This window comes from Xyrauchen texanus, chromosome 19 (genome assembly GCF_025860055.1).
Source record: "Xyrauchen texanus isolate HMW12.3.18 chromosome 19, RBS_HiC_50CHRs, whole genome shotgun sequence".
NCBI lineage: Eukaryota > Metazoa > Chordata > Actinopteri > Cypriniformes > Catostomidae > Xyrauchen > Xyrauchen texanus.
Genome location: NC_068294.1, coordinates 37,008,919 through 37,027,173, shown reverse-complemented (window position 1 = coordinate 37,027,173; position 18,255 = coordinate 37,008,919). Strand labels below are relative to the sequence as shown.

At 42.1% G+C, this 18,255-nt stretch overlaps 1 pseudogene; it reads right to left on the bottom strand.

Annotated features, from left to right (window-relative positions):
• LOC127659808 (uncharacterized) overlaps positions 1–8,689 on the bottom strand; it is a 120,915-nt pseudogene extending 112,226 nt beyond the window's left edge.
• Positions 8,690–18,255: the final 9,566 nt, after the last annotated feature.

Genomic DNA, 18,255 nt, shown 5'->3' with positions numbered 1-18,255 from the left:
AAAGTTGCTGCTGCATTATCTAGCATCATCTATTTTTTTTAATAGGCTATACATTTTTTATGTAATCGTTTTTTGGTTTCTGTATTTTAAAATGTAATAATGTGTAATTAGATGTCTTTGTTTCTTTACTTTTGAAAGAGTACCATCCTGTAATTTCCACAAAGTGAAGTATAGATATTCTAAACTGATTAAGAAAAAAAACAACAACACTGTAATCGGATCGGGATTGGTTTTGAACATGAGAGTTCAGGAATCGGAATCGGACTGCCAAAGAAAAAAATGGTATCCCTAATTTGGATTTAGCACATTACTGGACATTTTTTTCACAGTAGTGTATGTAGCTGTGATAAAGCTGAGATGCATATCTAGTTTCCCATTTTTTCTTTAGTTTCTTTTACATTGCTTTCAGATTCCGGTCCTAATTCAGTTTTTTTAATTCAAAGCAATTTATTTGTCTAGCACTTTTTACAATACATATTGTTCCAAAGCATCTTCACAAAGTAGGCTAGTGTCTTACCCACCGGTGATCAAGGCAAAGGGGACAGTAGCAAGGAAAAACTCCATAAAATGTTTAATTCTATTATGTTCCTTGTTGATATAATCTATGATGACAAAATCAGACCACAGTATCTCTATACTGCACACAGCGTACATTACTAAATTAAATATTTAATTTGAATGACAACATAGGGCTTTGTCAGCTAACAGTATATTTGCAAACATCTTCAGATTTAATTCAATTTAAATTTTCCTGTAAAGTTATTTCATAGACTACAAAATCCCCACACAGCTGTATTTCCACCTGTACCCTGGCTTTGATTCAATGCAGATAAATTGTCTGATGCAAATATTGACCTTTGATATCTCCCTAAGGCTTGCATTTTGCCCTGCATGATATTGCAAAGAATCAATATGCAAATCAATATCAGAGCAGCAACATGCTTTCATGTTTGAGAGCCCCTTTTGGCTGAAAAAATATGATTATCTAAGTGAATTCTACAACTGTGGCTGTTTTGTAGGGGTCATTCCAGTAATTGTAATCCTTGTGAGTATATATTATGTTGAGTGATGGATGTACACACACTCTCTCTATGTTTCCCGTTACCCTTTCGATTGTCTTTCCGAAATGATTTATACATGTTTTTGTATCCAATGGAAGAGCAAAATAAGACACGGGAACATTTGTTTATCTGACATTTAGTCAAGTATTTTTAATGAAACATCAACAAACAAATAAATGCTTTGTATTCTTACTGTATTTCTTCATAATATGTCTCATTCATAAATTGCTAGTCATTTATTATAATTGAAGAGATTGCTTATGCAGAGATACTCAAGAGTATTATGATATTGGTTTGGTATTCCAAATCGTGTGGATGTGTCTAGGCAGACATTCTAATCTATTCTGGTTTACCATGCACACAAGAGTGTCAAAAATGTATTTAATACACTTGGGTTGTTGAACAAGGAATACTATTCCTTCTCGAGTCATGCTGCACATACTAATGACTTTTGCCGTTTGGGCTTCTTTAAAGCGATTGTAATAAGGTCACAGCTAATTGGCTGGGGGCAAGCCTTATTAGCTTTTGAAAAATTAAAAAAAAAATTATATTAACACTATTTAAATGTGAAGTCACAGTAATTACATGTCACAGATATTATGATATTATAATTGAAATCCCATTTTAGCAACCATGGAGAAATATTTTAGTATTTTTTTTATTTGATAGATTTAATATACATATATCAGTTCAAGTTAAATACTGTCACACTAATGAATATATGATATTATAATTGAAACACCATTTTAGCAACCATGGAGAATTGGTTTATGTGCAACTATTTTAGTTTATATAAATATTCTGAGTAAATTCTAGAAATAGTTGTGCTTTAAAATCCCAGGAGAGCAGCAGTTACAAAACCATCCTGTTTGGCACCAAAAATCATCCATGCAATTATGCAGCAGTGCAATGCACAAAATCATGCAGATACAGATGTTCACATAAACCATCAGAATGGGGAATAAATGTGATCTCTGTGATTTGGACCGTGGCATCTTTGTTGGTGCCAGATGGGCTGGTTTGAGTATTTCTGTAACTGCAGATCTCCTGCGATTTTAAAGCACAACAATCCCTAGAATTTACTCAGAATGGTGCAAAAAAACAAACAAACAAACAAATAAAAAAATCCAGTGAGCTGCAGTTCTGTGGACAGAAATGCCTTGTTGATGAGAGAGGTCAACAGAGAATGGCCAGACTGGTACAAACTGAAAAGTCTACAGTTTCTCAGATAACCAATATGTACAATTGTGGTGTGAAGAATAGCATCTAGGTTGGCGTTGTTTTGGGAGCAAGAGAGGGGACCAGCACAATATTAGGCTGGTGGTTTTAATGCTGTGGCTGATCGGTGTGTGTGTGTGTGTGTGTGTATATATAAAACAACAGTAAAACCACCTGCCTAATATCATGTAGGTCCCCCTTGTGCCAGCAAAACAGCTCTGACCCGTCGAGGCATGGACTCCACAAGACCTCTGAAGGTGTCCTGTGGTATCTTACACCAAGACATTAGCAGCGTAATATATACAATTATCAGTTAAATGCTTTCACCCTAATTGAGATTTAATCAAAAACCCTCATTGATTTTGATCCTTAGTATACTACATAATAACTACTGCTCCGATTAATTCTGATTCCCTCCAAGTCAAACCATAAACCTACAGTAACCATGATTTTGAAAGGAAAATAGCTTTTGTGTACCACACAGGTTATTGGCATACAGTACATGAGTCATTTGTATTGCATAAATACATTTGTGGTGAGTTAACCTGACGTTTCTTAAAATAAAATATTGTATAGTAGGCTTGCTAAAATGTGATGTCTGTATTGTATTGATTTTTGTATTACTATTTATTTATTTATTTTTGGTTGATTGGTTGGTATCGAGCCAAGTCGTACAAATTATTTTGAGTTGTTATGAGACTATGTTGGTTATAAAATATATTCTGGGTTGGGGAGTAATGAAATACATGTAACAGGATTATGTATTTAAAATACTAAATATAAGTAACTGTATTCCACTACAGTTCCAATTGAAATCAATGGTATTTAGAATACAGTTACATTCAAAAATATTTTGATTTCTGAAGAGATTACTTTGCATTTTATTGTCATTTGTTTCATTTAATATTCCTTTCAAATGGAAAACATTTATACATATAAATGATGCGATCCAAAGTGCATCTGAACAGCGGTGAAACACTGAACTCAAGAGCAATAGTTGTCAGAGTATCTGGCAACCTTTCATTTAATATCCCAGTGACCAGCTGGTGAACAGCACTTTCAGGGAGAGGACCAAATGTTTTCTTCACATGCACTTTGGGTGGGTATTGGACAAAATGATTGGGTTTTGATTTAACAATCTCTGCTCAGAATGGTAATTTCATTCAAGGAAGATGCTTAACTGGGTAGTCATTATAAAGCACTAGAAATTTGATTAGACTAATAAATGAATCAGACAGGTCACAGAAAATTAGAGTTATGAATTTCAATTATGTCATCAAACTCACATCAGGATGAGAATATTGTCATTTTTAAATGAACTCAAAAATGGATTACCCAAGTCTGAAAGAACTTGTTTGGCTACGCACAGGCTAATTAAATTAATTATCATCATGTACTCACCTTTATGTCTTTAAAACCTGTATGACTCCTTGGAACAGAGAAGTTATTAACAGCAGAATGTAGCTCTTTCCCATTCAATGAATGTGAAAGCCGACAACAGCTGTCAAGCAATATTTTTTAGTGAATATCAACTTCAGTTGTAACTTTTCCTCAAACAATGTTACCATATGACTACACAGACTTGGAATATAGTGCATGAGTTGGATGGATTGCTTTTATGATGATTTTATGTAGCTTTTTTTTATCTTTTCTGGAGTTTGACAGCCCCAGGTCCCTATCCACTTTCATTCTATGGAAAATACCATCATAAACATTCTTTAAAAATTCTTCTTTGGTGTTCCACAAAAGAAAGAAAGTCATACACTGCTTTGGAACGAAATGAGGGCAAATAAATAATAAAATAATCTGCATGTTTGGGTGAATTATGCCTTTAAGTATCCTGAAGCACACCACAAGGAACACAACAAAACATGCCACGTGTCAGAAAACTTCTGATGTTTCAGTTCTGTTGAGTGCAGTTAATTTCCAGATGCAAGACATTTCAGCCCGGCTTCTAGGCATCCATACTCAACGGGCCGTTTCATTGACAGCTGGCTAGAGATAAAATTGGAGTGACAGGTGCTCTGACAGTGGGGCTATCCTATCCTTATTCCTCCATATCCAAAGCACAATCTGTTCACAGACTTATTTCACAAAGGATATGATAGATTAGGACGGATAAAAGCGACTGTGAGGGGAAGAAAGAAAACACTACATCTGAAGTACCAACTTTGCTGTACAGTATTATCTTGTTTTATGCCACCACCAGACATTTTACTAGCATTTGTTTATTTTTACTAAGAATTGATCCCATGAGCATTGCGTTGTTAGAACCACGCTCAACCAGTTGAGCTATTCACCATATTAAGCCCCATCCATTTCCAGCGCTCCATGCATCCATGTTTTGTCTCTTCCTGTTTGCATTGAAGCTACTGAGACGAGTCAGTCAAACTGGATTATTTTTGGGAGCAATGTTAGTGAGGGGTTTTGCTGTCACTGTAACTGTTTGTTTTCCTGACACCCACATAGATAAAGTGGACTTGGCAGATCACATTCATGCAGCAATGACAATTTTCACTTTTTAAAGCAATTTTTTACTCTTATACATATAATTCTGCTTAATAAACTTGTTAATGTTTTAAACAGCGACAGCTCATATTATTTTGCATGCAAGTTCATAACATTAAATTAAATAACATTTGTCCTTTTTAAAAATAGTTTGTCACCCCCACATTTAAAAGGCTTAAAGGTGCACTATAGATTTTTATTTTTCTCATTTAAAAAGTTTAACTCCTGAAGACATTAATTGTAATTTTGCAATATATGTAGGAAATCATGACTACTCATACTAAAACAAAGACTCCCATCATATCAGTAATCTTATAAAAGCTGTTTATTTTACATGGAGGGTCCAAACAAGGCAGCTGCCATGTTGGAATCACATGACCAGTCGAATACTACTCACTTTATCTCAGTAACCATCCAGTTATTTTACACTTTCACCCATTGATTAAAGTAACCATGGCTGATCAGTGTCAAGCCCAAGATGACACAAAGACAAAAGATACAGGGTGCACATTTAAATGTAATTAAATATACAATAATGCATACAGTCTCACATGTATATTTGTGGGTGTATGTGTGTGCATATTAATATAGTGGCACCCCTTACCCATCCCGTTTTAATACTACCAAAATCTGCTCAACTACACTATAAAGTGATGGGTGAATGATATGAGAAGATGGCCAGCGATTTCGTACAGAGATATGTTTAATGACTTTGTGTTGTCTCGTGGAGTTTCATGAGCACAGAGGCATTTTACTACAGTGTGAAGGTAGGACCTTGGGGATTATAAATGAAGTACTCGTGTTTTAAAATCTCTCCCCTCTGCTTCAAGTTGTTATGACATCACCTGAACACTTTAAAATACTCATGATAACGTTTGGCAACTCTACAACCTGTAAATCCACTTTGCTTGCAGACATCTATAGAGCAACTGCTAGACTGGAAGTACAAAGACAACATTTTTAACAGTAAACATCATGTCAGCGTCCTCGTCTAACTCAATATGGTAAGCAAAATCTCACACATAAAAATCATGAGATGTCATTCTACCAATAACAGCCTCTTTGCACAACTGCATGTGGATGACATTCACCAAATTAACAGTATTCTTCTTCTAAACCAGGTGCGCTAGCTGTTGCATGGACGAGTGCTTGTGGGTTTCTTTTTCATGGATTTTTAGTGGTCATAAAAATTCTATAACATCATAATATGCACTGCAAGACTGTAAAAACCTCTTAAAACAGCATACCTTGTTGATGCTTTTTAACAAGACCATCAAGCAACTGCATGGCACTGCATCAATGTGTAATAGACCAGAATTTTTTTTTTTATCAAGTATCATGTCTATCGCAGTTATGCAAAATCTGTGGCAATGCACGTTCCAAAATATCGTCTAGGTTACGGATGTAACCTCAGTTCCCTGATGGAGGGAACGAGACTTTGTGTCGAAGAAGCGACACTAGGGGTCTCTCTTGAGTGCCTTTTGCATATCTGATCTATGAGAAAAGGCCAATGAGAAATAGGCAGACAGAATTTCAACAAGATGCTTGCGATCCTCAGACAGCATTATACTGTCATATCCAAGATCAAGATTGAAGTTGTGAGGTGATTGTGCATTTTCAGTGGCCGGTCCTAGGATATGGAACAGTCTTCCTTTATCTGTGAGGTCTGCAATGTCTGTACATGAATTTAAATCTAAGCTACAGTATTATGTTTTTACTTTTGCATTTCATTCATAACTTTGGTTTCTCTAAACCCTAACCTAGTTTTTTATTGTCTGTATTGTGTGTGTGGTTTGTTTTATACTTCTTCATTTGTACAGAACAGTGGTCAGCTTCTGTTGTGTTTATTTGTGCTTTATAAATAAATAAATGAAATGAAATGAATTTGCATGTCCTGCCCCCGGACATAGGGAAATGCATCTGTTTCATTCAGGATTTTTCAATACATTTACAATAAAAAATATGCACGCAAAAACACACATTGACAAAAATGTGTCAAACCAGTAGTTGTTTCCCATGTGTATTGGAATAGCCATTACATAAATAAAACCATGATTGGACATAATGGTTTTTAAACACTTACCATTGAATGAGCTGTAGTGTGGCAGCAAATTCCACCTGCTCATCAATGCAATGAGTAATTTTCCCCTCAATGCTGACCATCCACTTAGATGATGTTAGAAGTGTATCTCCTGAAATATAAAAATTCACCATAAAAACAAAGAAACATATATGTTGTTTACTATATATTTTCTACTTACCAAGCATGACGAGCCTTGGTGTGGCTGGTAGGTTTAACTCCTTTTCAATTGACATTTTTGTGGAAGTTTCCTTGAAAACAACATTAAAAAAAAATATTAAGATAACTCAGCAATTTTATTTAAAAAAAAAGGTTATTTTATTAGTGTTATATAATTATAAGAAATAAGTGCATTAAAGGGATAGTCTTACACAAAATGTACAAAATATGTAAAATACTCTCCATAATGTTGTTAAAAACCTATTTGTGCCATATAGGAACGCAAGTGTAATCTATGTAACTGGTCTGGTTTATTTATTGGTTTAGTCTTCTTAAGAAATTAAATGATTTTGGATGCAATAAAAAAAAACAATTAAAGTTTTAACCATGCATTAGAGAGTAGTTCATAATCCCTAAAAGCTGAGGGTGTTCCTTTAAATGAATTCCAAACCTAAATATAAAATTAAAAAAAATACTGATTTATTGCCCCGTTTCATAGACAAGGCTTAAGCCTAGTCCAAGACTAAAATGCATGTTTGAGCGGTCTTAACTGAAAGCAACTTGCACTGACATATCTTAAAATATGTCAGCGCCATTGTTTTGTCTCAAGATGCACACCAGTAATGTTTTTTTTTTCTAAGGCACATTTATAAAAGCTACTCAAATGTCCTAGTATAACTATTAGTCCTGGCTTAATTTTAAGCCAAATATGTGAAACCAGGACTACATTTATTATTTTAAGGGGTTACTTTACTAGTGTTGTAATGTCTTAATTACTTACATCTACTACATTGAAGAGAGAGTTTTATTTTTCTTTAAAGTATTTAATTGTCAGTAGGATGGCTGATATGGAAGTCTTGTTATTGGATGCTGGTGTTGCTTCAATTTCTTTTAGGAGAGCATGGACCTCTGCATTCCATTTGAATGTCTGTTTTTGAAATTACTTCACAATCCTATTGCTTTTGCCAATCAGGCATTCACTGAGGTGACTGCTTATGTCAATCCCTATATGGGTTTCAAAATGATTGTATAGGCCTCTTTTAGTGAATAAGTATGGCCATTCAAGTTCTATGTCACTAATGGCTGGAGGGGGGCAAGAATTAGTCATTTGGCATTGATAAATTTAAGTCTCTTGCATTAGGTTATCCACACCAGACAATTCAGCAGACCTTGGGCCTCCAGATTGAAACATTTCTAATACAACCTTTCTCTTCATTTCAAGACATTCGGTGGTCTCTCCGTCCGGCATGGAGGTAGGTTGCCAATTAATGCATCCGTAACTGTCAACTTTACATCAAACTTTTTTGACCGTGCAGCTGTTCAGTTCTGCTGTGTTTTTTTGGGGGGGGTTGACGAATCCTGTGTGCTACATTGTCTCTATTAACATGTTCTACTCTGGTTTTAAGCTGTCTTTGAAGTGAACTATAGCCTTTTCCCAGTTGTTCCCCTTCCTCCGAAAAGTCTCAAATGTTAAGGGATGTTTAGAAAGAATGTTTCTTGCCACTTCTCCGCAGTCAGCCAAGTTTGGGTTTGGGCAAAGTTCCCTCATGGCTGCCACAACAGTTCTTACAAATTCTCTCCTCGGTCCAAGTGGAGCCTTCTCCTTATTGGATGCTGCATGAAGAAGGGCTGCAGGCATGTGGTCCCAAGGTATCTGGAACATACTGAGCCAATCAGAAATTTCAGATAGGGAGTCAGGTGGTGGTAATGGGTGACTGTGATCTCAATTGGTGTTTCATCCAATTGGCCTCTAGATGCTTTGAACAATACATACAGAGAAACAAAGGCAAAAGTTTTACACTCTAAACAGACTCTATTTTATTTTTATTTTTTTTAGGAACGTTTATAATAACTTTTATAGTTAATATACATGGAAAATCTGTATGTAAATTATTTCTATAATGAGTGTTCTACAAAAAACGGCATACAAATTTAAAGGAATACAATGGTGAAAATAATGAGCAAAAACATGGTTTAGGAATATTTTTTTTTATCTTACCTCTTTGTTTGAATTGAATTAGTTTTTGACACTGTATAGGGAATAAGAAGTCCTGAAGACCTGTCACCTCTACTAGCGCAAGGTCCTGTGTCTTCTGAACACCCACCACAAAACAAAGATGATTGACCACATCTTGAATGTTGTTATTGTCTAATTCAGGGAGAACGCACTTTATTTCTTGTTGAATCAGTTCTGTGTCTGAAGTTAAAAAGAACACACTGAGTGATGTAATGACACCACAGAAAGGCCTGCCACTGTATACACAGGAAGGGGATAGTAATCCAAGAGACTGTCAGCATTAACACACACATACTTGGATCAGAGATGTGCAGAGAGTGAACTCCAAGGTCAGACAAAAGCACAGATTTATACAGTTCAACAACAAAGCCTATTATAGTATAACCACAGCTGTTGTGGTCTACAACAACAAAAAGGCCATTAGTATATTTTGTTCCTTTATAAACAACCTCTGATACCTCTGAAGTAGTCTGAGTGACACAGTTAGCTGTCCTTATTGCATTTTGTATTTTATTATTGTATAACTGGCCATTGTGTTCATGTTCTTCACTGATAGATTGAATGTTAGGATGAAACAACTGGCCACAAGCTAGATATGACTGGAGCAACTTGTGCCTTTCTGCCAAAGTTTTACAAAGATGCACAAAATTGTGCAGTTTTCTTGCAATTCAAGTTCTTAAAATATGAATGTTTACTTTCAAACCTGAGGGTCCACAAGCGAATCAATGGTCCAAACCACAATATAAGGTCTGCATAGTGCAACAAGTAATGATGCTTTGCTTTCAGACTCTCATCAGGAAACAAGGTAACAGAGACATATTCTTGTGTTAAAAACTTGAGGTAGCCAATCTCATTATGACTAATTTTGGGAGCACAAATCAGCTTAACCATTTCCTTCAGTTTAAGGCACAATTGCCAAACCTCACTATCCATGGGGTTTTTAATTTGACTTCCTACATAAATTGGTACGAGCCTCAAGAGACACCAATTCTGTGCAGCAGAACCACCATGTTGTCGGCCATCTGCTTTAATCGCACATGGTGTATTGTGAGAGTCACTTCCTAAATGCCTGAATTGTGCAACGGCTCTATTCAGCTCACTGTAGGTGAAGTGTTTTTCAACTGTATCCAAATGTTTAATGTAAACTGCCAAGTCATTAGCCACAATACCTTCAAATAAATCATGGCCTAAGCATGGAGGGACTCGACCACACACATGATCAAATTTAAGGGAATTGAAAACTGAATACAATTTTATGCCATCTACTATACGTTGATCAGTAGTTGTGAGCTGATCAACACTATGTGCATAATTTCCGTTTGTTCTTTTTAGGCCAAGATTTAAAGGCTGTTGGCAAAATGGGTCTCTGTTAATTAGACAGTACCGACAAAAATACTTGTTGGTACTGAAGTTTTCAGAAAAACCACCTATACAATGAGACCCAAGATTATCCCCACAAATGCCAATAAGCCCTGCTCTAAGAATAATGCCATCTCCAGACTGAAATCCAGAATCCTCTAAATATTCCAAATCAGCAACAAGGCTGGAAAAGACCTTCTCCTGACCAAACTGTTTAAAGTCCTCATCTCTACACGGCAAAACAAGCTGCACTGGGTCAACTAAGGAGCAGTTGTGTGGCAGAATCTCACCTAGGATTATGTACATTGCCAGGATTTTATGTTTCTTTTTACCCGAGCCAAGTGGATTTACAACTTCAAATGCATCCTGGTACAAGATAATTGATAATGATGATGGATGCTCATGAAAGATGGTATTTTGCTTGATGCATGTGCCATCCTTTATATCCTCCATCACCAGAATCAAGCATTTATGACTGGTTGTACTGTTCCCTCACTGATGTCTGCCTAAACAGAGATGCAAGGGTTTCTTTAACTGGCACATACTGACAAAAGTGTTCTTTACCAGCTGTGTCAGTGCCCATATATATCTGTTTTGGGTCAACAAAGTTGAACTTTTGTTTGAAGAAGGTTTTTCTGGTTTTGTTGGACCTTAACTGACCTTCACTGTACAAAAAGTGTAACTTCTTGTGTAACCAGTTCATCAATAAGTTTGTCTATGTCACATGATGGCATATCTGATGATGATAACATCTTTTCTTTTAGTCTAACAAGCATGGCCTGCATTACATCAACATGAACTGCTTGAAATTCCTCTATGATTGATTGAATTGTACTGGCAGATAACAACATTTTGCCCTGCGTCTTCAGTTAAAACAGAGCCAAATTATGTAAAAAGGCCTCTTCATATATTGTATCGTCTTTCAAAAGACGATTTAGATGGTACCTCACTATTATAGAGACAGATCTGTAGGAGGTAGTTGACTATAAACTGTATCATGTTTTTGTGACTGCCTGTGATTTCTGTGCATATGCGATATTAATGAGGAGAATTTCTTAAACGTGCAAGGGCACTGCTGCATTCCACAGGCAAATTAAAAATGTGCTCTATGTTGGTGTCTATTTATATGTGGATAAAAAAGGCTTAATTGGCGGCAAGTCACGTCGCACAGTTTCTGTCTGTACATTGTGGAAAATGTTGTCTAATCAATAAAAGAAAAACGAAATAAATAAACAAGTTGAGTTGGTCAATTGTTGATAAATGCATTTAGGCGAAATATAACCAAGGGATGTTACTGAAAGTTGTGAGGAGAAGCTAAAATCGACTCGGTTACTAACGTAACCTCGGTTCCCGAGAGGAGGGAACGAGTATTGCGTAAGTAGCTACGCTATGGGAAAACTCCGTTTCTCGAGAAATATTGAAGTCTTTATGTAAAATGCATTGCAGCTGCACAGCATACAGCAATGAGCGATGGCAGCTCGGTCATTGGCTGTGCTGTGGCAACTTGCTCGAACCAATGACGGGGCGACTCTGAACGCGCGACCAATGGCGTGCGCCGCGCTCAGCGCTCAGAGCCCGCCAAGATGGCCGAGATATATTAGGCGCTCCGTCATGAGAGTTCTTTAGGTTCAATCAACTGAAGCGAACTGACCAAGCACAAGCACGGCAGCTTACGCAATACTCGTTCCCTCCTCTCAGGGAACCGAGGTTACGTTAGTAACCGAGTCGTTCCATCTCGAGAGGTCTCTCCTATTGCGTAAGTAGCTTACGCTATGGGAACACCATGCAAAACGCTGTGCGTGCTGACTTTGCTCTATAAAGCCAGAGGCGGATGCCTGAGCCTTAAAGCAAAGTGATTATCCAACAAGCCGGTCAACGGCGAGCTATATAATGGGAAAATACAGAGCGCCTTTGCCCCAAGGAGGTCCATGGTGGGAGCTCATTGTAAAAACACAAGCACATAACTTATGTACTGATTTTTCTATGTATTGATATGCATAAAAAATCCTCTAAGTCAGTCAGAGACGGACCTATAAGGGAGGAGATAATGCTCAGCATATACATACTCCAGTCCATTCTACAGTCAGGCTGATAGAATGTTGGAATGCAATGAGGGGACCTGTAGGTTATAAAACCTGATAAATGTCGAAGCGAGGCCCAGCCTGCCGCCGCTGCAAATATCTTCAATGGGTATCCCACTCGACCACGCCCACGAGGAGGCCATGCTCCTCGTAGAGTGAGCTCTGACGCCTAAGGGGCATTGAAGGCCCTTGGCTTCATAAGCCAGCGTTATAGTATCCACTATCCAGCGTGATATTCTTTGCTTTGAAACTGCGAGACCTTTAGTGCGGCCGCCAAAGCATCCGAATAATTGTTCCGTCTGTCTGAACGGGGCAGAACGTTCCAAATATACTCTGACCGCCCTGACCGCCCTGACCGGGCAGAGTAAATTAAGCGTCGCTTTAGATCCGCTGGGGGCGATAAGCTGCCAGAGATATCACCTGTACTCTGAAGGGTGTGGAGAGCACTTTAGGAATATACCCGTGCTTTGGCCTAAGGACAACTCTGCAGTCGTTAGGTCCAAATTCCAGGCAAGCAGCACTTGATGACAGCGCGTGCAGGTCAGCCCACTCTCTTGACTGAGGCGGCGCCAGCAAGAGCGCAGTTTTGAGCGAGAGCTGTTTAAGGTGCACGGTTCGGAGAGGTTCGAGCGGGGCACTCTTGAGTGCGTCCAGGACCGTGGCCAGGTCCCAGATCGGCACCGAGGGGCGAGGGGGTTCATCCTCCTAGCGCCTCTTAGGAAGCGAATGATTAGGTCGTTTTCCCTAATGAGCGTCCTTTATCAGGATTGTGTGGCGCCGCTATGGCAGCCACATAGACTTTGGCGTGGAGGGTGTGCGGCCCGCCTCCAGCAGCTCTTGCAAAAAGCGAGTACACTTGGTATCTCGCACGATTTGGGGTTCAAGCTCTTGGTATCACACCAGTCACTGAACACTTTCCACTTTTGGGCATATAAGCGTCTCGTAGAGGCTCGCGCCTCCGTGATGGTTCTCAAAACTCCACTGGGGAGGTTCTCGGGAACCCGTTGAGGGGCCATGCATGGAGGGCCCACAGATCAGGGCGGGGATGAAGAATCATCCCGTTGGCCTGCCTGAGGAGGTCTAGCCTCAGCGGAATCGGCCATGGGGCAGATTGCATCATCTGCATCAGTTCTGGAAACCACGTCTGGTTTTTCCAGAGAGGGGCTACCAGGAGCACTGCACATTTCACTTCCCTGATCCGACTGATGACCTGAGGTAGCATCGCGATCGGGGAAAAGCATACAAGAGGCGGCTCGGCCAGACTTGGGCGAGCGCGTCCGTGCTCTTTGAGAAGAAAAGGGGCAGTGCACATTTTCCCTGGAGGCGAAGAGGTCGACCTCCGCCTTGCCAAAGGTTTGCCATAACCACTGAACCGTCAGGGGTGGAGAGACCATTCTCCTGGGAGAACCTTGTCTCTGGACAGCATGTCCGCTCCTGGTTCAGGGCGCCTGGCACATGCGCTGCTCTCAGCGGCGCAAGTGGTGCTGTGACCATGAGATGAGCTCCTGGCCATAGAGTGCAGGGAGCTCAACCTGAGTCCACCCTGGCGATTTATATACGATACTACCGTCATGTTGTCCGTTCGGACCAGGGCGTGTTAGTTTTCAGGTGCGGAAGCAGGGCTCTGAGAGCCAAGGCGACCGCTTTCATTTCCAGACAGTTTATATGTAGACGCTTTTCGGGTTTGACCAAAAGCCGGAGACAGGCCTGCCCTCGTAAAGGGCCCCCATCCTATTTTGGAGGCATCTGTCGTGATCATTTTTCTCCGTGTGTTCACGCCCAGACTCACGCCGGTTCGATACCAGTCGGCGGCTTTCCAGAGCGTCAGGGCTTTTATACAGCCGTGATTTGCTCTGATTAAAAAGTGGCCCAGCGCCACGCGTGAGTGGGGACACGGCTCTTGAGCCAGCGTTGGAGAGGGCGCATGTGCAACAATCCTAGCTGGAGTACAGCTGATGCGAGGCCATGAGACCGAGCATCCTTTGAAATCGTTTGGCGGTAGCGCTCGGTCTGAATGATGTTGCAAAGCGTCGAATAGAGAGCGCGCTCTGATGAGAGGCGCCGTCATCTGCACTGAGTCTAGCACTATTCCCAGAAAGGAGATATTCTGGCTGGGGGATATGCAGCTCTTTGCAAAATTGATTCTCAGACCCAGGCATTCTAGATGGCTGATAATCCAAGATCTGTGCGTCGTTAACTGACTCTCTGATTGTGCTATGATTAGCCAATCGTCGAGGTAATTCAGTATTCACACTCCCGCTGTCTCAGGGGAAAGTGCTGCGTCCATACATTTTGTGAATGTACGGGGGGCCAATGATAGGCGAATGGTAGTACTGTGTACTGGTATGACTGTCCCTCAGCGAATCTCAGAAAAGGCCTGTGATGAGGCTGCTCGAATGTGAAAGTAAGCGTCTTTCAAATCCACTGATAGAAACCAATCCCGGGGCGAACTTGGCGAGGATATGTTTGGTCGTTAACATTCTGAGCGAGCGAATCATTAAAGCTTTGTTCAGATGTCTGAGATCTAGGATGGGGCGGAGGCCACCGTCCTTTTCGGGACGAGAAAATAGCGGCTGTAAAACCTGCCTGCGCTCATAGAGGGAGGAACAGTTTCTATAAGCCCTTCTCTATTAGTTTGAGCACCTCGGTGCGTAGAACATGTGACACATCTCTCCTCACTTTAGTCTCGACCACCGCTGAAAAGCGGGGTGGTCTCTGGCGAATTGAAGCGAGTAACCGTGTTTTATTATGTTCAAAACCCATTTCGGCATGTCGGGATTTTTCCCAGGCTTTTGCTCGCACAGATATGGGCTGAATGCTGGCTGGGGCGTGTCGCAGTGGCGTATGGGCCCCACCGGCAAATTGCCTTGTGCTAACACTGAGCTTACAGCTGTCAGAAGCGTGGCGCGCTGAGCAGCCTTGTTGAGTGCCGAGTGCAGGGGTGCGTGTGAGATTACAGGCACGCGCGCTATCTCCGAAATGCTTCGCAGCATGAGCTGGAGAAATGTTTGAAACTGTATGGACAGTGTTTTCGGGTGGGGGTGCATACATACGTAATAGGCACGCAGCGCCACTGTCATAAAGCTTCCCGCTCTTAGCGGGGAGTTTCTTGGCTCGTGGCGTCGCATCCGTGATGCTTGCGGCATGAGACAGAGAAATGTTTGAAACTGTATCGACAGTGTTTACGGGTGGGGGTGCATACATTGTAATAGGCACGCGCGCCACTTTCATAAAGCTTCCCGCTCTTAGCGGGGAGTTTCTTAGCTCATGCGTCGCATCTGTGATGCTTGCGGCATGAGACAGAGAACTGTTTGAAACTGTATGGGCAGTGCTTATGGGTGGGGGTGCATATACCGTAGTAGGCACGGCGCCACTTTCATAAAGCCTCCGCTCATGGCGGGGGTTTTGGCTATGCATACAGTGTTTGTGTGTAGGGGTGCATGCAGGACAGCAGGCACGCGCGCTACCTTTATAGTATTTCCGGCTTTTACTGGGGAAGTGTTTATAACTGTGGGAACAGTGCTTGCGTGTAGTGGTGCATACATGACAATAGGCACACGATCTACATATATGGTGCGTCCAGCTGGAGCTGGGGAAGTATTCGGCACTGTTTGGACAGTATTGATACGTGGGAATGCGCGCTTTAGTGTGGACACGTGACCCCTTAGTGACACAGGCAGAAAATGACTCTTTTGTGATTTCTGTGTGTTGCCGTTAAAACAGCGTTTGATTGCAGGTGGCGAGTTCTGTGACTGGCCCATTGACTGCTGTACAGACATTTCCAGCCACCTGTAAGGGGACTGGGTAATGTTTCACACGTTTTAGAGAGAGTGGTCCGGCTTTTGCGAGACACGCACTCTCTCTTTTCTTCCTATTGCTAGGAAGACTTACGAGGCTCGGGTTCAGCGCGATCTTGGGCGAGGACCCCGTTGCTCAGGCGGCTTCCGCCGGTTAGCGGAATGCGGCGGCGTCGAGCGTCCGTTTCAGGTCTGCTCTTTGGCTGGGAGGCGGGGCGCCGCCCTGGCTCACTGCTGCTGCTGAGGCGGTCTCTGGCGGCTCTGAGATGAGCTGGAGCGCTTGGGCAGGAAGTGGCGCATAGCCTGCGAATCCTTCCGAGCTTCAGTGAAGCGTTCAGCAAACTCTTTCACCGCCCGGTCGAACAGGCGGCTTGGGCGATAAGCGCGTCAAGAAATGGCGCCTTATCCGCGTCCTTCATCTCTGTTAGCGTCAGCCACAGATGGCGCTCAAGGACAGTCAGGTTAGCCATGGCCCGGCCGATGGATTGGGCGGTGGCCTTTGTGGCTCGCAGGGCTACGTCAGTGGCGCTGCGCAGGTCACTGAAAGCCTCAGGTTCAGGTCCGACTGCGTCCATGGTGCGGAGAAGTTTGGCCTGATAAACTTGTAGAACAGCCATGGAATGAGCGCTGATGCAGCTTGGCGGCGGCGGCGTATGCGCGGCGAGAGCTGAGGTAGATCGGCAGGGCTCGAGGGATGAGAAGCTTTGGCTTTCCATCCAGCGGTGGAGGGTGGGCACAGATGGTTGGCCACAGCCTCCTCGAGGCGGGGGTTCCCTCGTAGCCTCTTTCTCTCACGCCAGTCCACCGAGGAGGCGAGGAAGAGAAGAAGGCTTCAGGCGAGCAGAGTCTTGGGGCTTTCCACGACTTTGTGAGTTAAGTTGTGAACCGGGGAAGAAAGGGGAGGGTCTCTGTCGAGGGCCTGCGGCCCTGCAGGAACCACTCGTCCAGCCGGCTGCGGGCGGGTTCTTCGGAGAAGACCAGTCGAGCCGAGGTCTTCCACGGCTTTGGACAGGATCGCGGACGATCTCAGAGTCCATGCTGGTGCCCGTGCTGCGTGTCGCTAATGTCGGCAGCGGGGTCGAAGGCCGAGCCCGGCCAGTCGTCGGATGCAGCATCAATAGAAAGGCTGTCATCCTTTTCACCGTCGTCCCCTGACGCGCCGAACGAGACGAGACCCACCGCTCTGTTGGAGGGGTGCTGGTCCGCCTGCGTGAAATGGACTGGCGGCGGGGAGATCTTGGGTAGTGGTGAAGCACTTCGCTGAAGGAGATTAAATCTAAAGAACTCTCATGACGGGGCGCCTAATATATAGCCCTAACCACGCCCATCTTGGCGGGCTCTGAGCGCGCGAGCGAGTCGCCCCATCATTGGTTCGAGCAAGTTGCCGCAGCACAGCCAATGACCGAGCTGCCTCGCTCATTGCTGTATGCTGTGCAGCTGCAATGCGTTTTACATAAAGACTTCAATATTTCTTGAGAAACGGAGTTTTCCCATAGCGTAAGCTACTTACGCAATAGGAGAGACCTCTCGAGAGGGAACTAGCTAACCATGCAGCTGTCTGGAACCGAGCGAGTCAAAGACCACATAATAACGATTTCACTTTACAAAATATATTTTAGAAACCCTCACCGATATTCGAACAGCTGACTTACTCGTTCTTGGAAGTTCCATTTTAAGGCTTAAAACATGAAAACGCCGCAACTGACATAGACACACTCGGAGCACACTCAAAATTAAACAAACTTTGACTTCCTCACCTGGCTGCCTTAAAGGGGCAACACCTTCGCGTTTAGGATAAGGCAGTCAACACGTGTGTGCGAGTGTTAATGCCTAAATCCTTTTTTCTGCCTGAAGATGTATACACTTTGCAATATAGTGACGTTGTGCATCGGAGTAGTTTTGAAAGACAGACATTTACAGTCTAATGTTACAGTTGGTACATGTATTGGGTACATAGAGTAATTTACTGTAATTA